This window comes from Suricata suricatta, chromosome 12 (assembly GCF_006229205.1).
Source record: "Suricata suricatta isolate VVHF042 chromosome 12, meerkat_22Aug2017_6uvM2_HiC, whole genome shotgun sequence".
In the NCBI taxonomy this organism is placed as follows: Eukaryota; Metazoa; Chordata; class Mammalia; order Carnivora; family Herpestidae; genus Suricata; species Suricata suricatta.
In genome coordinates, this window is record NC_043711.1 from 1243724 (window position 1) to 1246077 (window position 2354).

The following is a 2354-nucleotide window of genomic DNA, read 5'->3' on the forward strand; positions in this document are numbered from 1 at the left end:
CCCCCAAGGGCCCCGCCCCTGCACCTCCGGGCCACCACGTTTCCCTGGCGACGGCGCCCAGCCAATGGAAACTCAGACAACGCCCTCTCCGTCCGCCTCGCCTCTTCCCCCTCCGGCCTAGGGCTCTTCTCTGTCATTGGTCAGCGGCCCTCGGAACTCCACCTACTTCCTAGTTTCGTGTTCTAACCACGCCCCCCCAGGATCGCTCTCCCTGCCCCGTCGCTGAACTGACAGCTGTGGGTGGGGCCTGCTGTGGGCGGGGCTCCCACGTGGAGCTACTCGGGCAAGTTCCTGGGAAGGAATTCAGCCAGCTCCGCCTTTACTGAATCGGAAAGCTGACACTGCTCGAGACGCCTCAAACCCGACGCAGCGGGGAGCGGATGTGGTGCCTCCCGCGCGTCTCACGAAACCCCGTGACAGGAGCAGGACCGGAATAACAAGTCCACGTGGGGGAATGGAGGCCCGGAGCTGGGGGTCCAGTGAGGCTGTTCGCTCCACACTCATTCGTGGGGGCCTACTGGGTGCCAGGCGACAAGAAAGCGGCGCCCGCCCTCCGCATGCACCGCTACCACAGCAAAAAGGCAAACCACCATCTGGGATGAGATAGTTGCAATGTATACACATCCGACTAAGGACTGCTATCCACAAGAGCAGAGCAAAACAAAAAATTTCTACAAATCACGAAGAGAAAACCAACCCAGTTAAAATGTGGCATGCACTTCACACACACAGAAAACACGCCAGTGGCCAAAAGATGTAAAGCAAAAGGTACTCTATCTCTTTGGTCATCAGAGAAACGCCAATTTAAAGACCCTGAGATGCCTCTACCACTCCGAGAATGGCTGCAATGAGAAAGAACGACAGATCAAGGGTCATAATGATGTGGAGCAGCTGGGTTTTTGTTCTTATTCTCCAGGTGGGAATATAACACTACACAACTGCACTGGAAATCTGTCTGGCGTATGTGTTTGGTTTGGCTTTTAAGCAAACTCTACCCCCAGTTCGGGGCATGAGCCCAAGAGCAGGAGATGGAAATTCGCCTGCTCCACCGACTGAGCCAGCCAGGCACTCCTGCCTGTGTGCTTTAAAGATAGCATGTAGACCCTACGCCCCAGAAATTTCACTACTGTTCCTGGCAAGAGTGCAAAAATACATCCACCAAAGACTCAGATGAGGATGTTCGCAATCTCCGTATTTCTATCCATCAAAACTCCAAACAACCCAAATGTCCATCAACAGAGAATGGACGCACAACTTTGCAACCAGCATACCATGGAAGACCACACAGCAGTGAAAAATGACAGATTACTAATACACAGAACAAAATGGATAAATTGCACAGACGCGATGTAGAGCAAAACAAGCCCCACAGAGAGGAGTATGCGTGATACGATTCTATTAATGTCAAGTTCAGTTACAGGTAAAACTGACCTATAGTAAAAAGAATGAAGTAACTCCTTAGAGGTTACCCAACTGTACAGAGGAGAACTGGAGACAGGATCCGTAAGTTCTGGCATATACATGCAATTGATTCCTGACCAGCTGTTAAAAAAATAGTAAGTAACCACTATGGAAATTACCCTGCCACCCTAAATAGCAGGAGAACCGCACAGAATACATGAAACAATGGTTTTCAGGCCGCACATGATAGGCAGTGCAGGACTATGACCCCTATGACCCGTGAGAGAAGGGGAGAACAGAGGAGCCCTACAGTTGCTCCTGGGGTCTGCCTGCAGGCCACATCCAGACAGTGACCAGGAGGGAAAACCCACATAGAGCACAATGGTTTCAGAAGATGACAGAGGCGGAGATGGCTAGAATTTCCAGGGCAGTGTACCAGAGAGCAGAGAGCTATCTTGAGAAAGAACTCATAAGTTTTCATAGGTGTCCCCATGAGTCTTTGAATGTCACTGCAGGTGCATATGGTGGTGCTCTACTAGACCAGGCAAAAAAAAACAGTGGCTGAGAAATGGGGAATAAAACATAAACTTCTAATCCAAAAAAATGCGATATGAAAAATGCTTCCAGCGTGAAATTAGCAATTGAGTAGACATTGGGGAATCGAAGATGACTAGTGGCATTGAAGATTTTATAATAATTACTAATGAAATTGAAAATTTTATAATAAAAACCGTCTAAAGTGAAACGCACAGAGGACAAAAATGCTTACAGGATGAACAGAACCTCAGTGACCTGCACAAGGATATCAGGGAATCTAACACGCGTATAAATAGAGCCCCAAGGGGCACCTGGGTGGCCCAGTTGGTTAAGCATCCAACTCTTTTTTTGTTTGAGAGAGAGAGAGAGAGAGAGAGAGAGAGAGAGACAGAACACTAACGGGGCAGGGGCAGAGG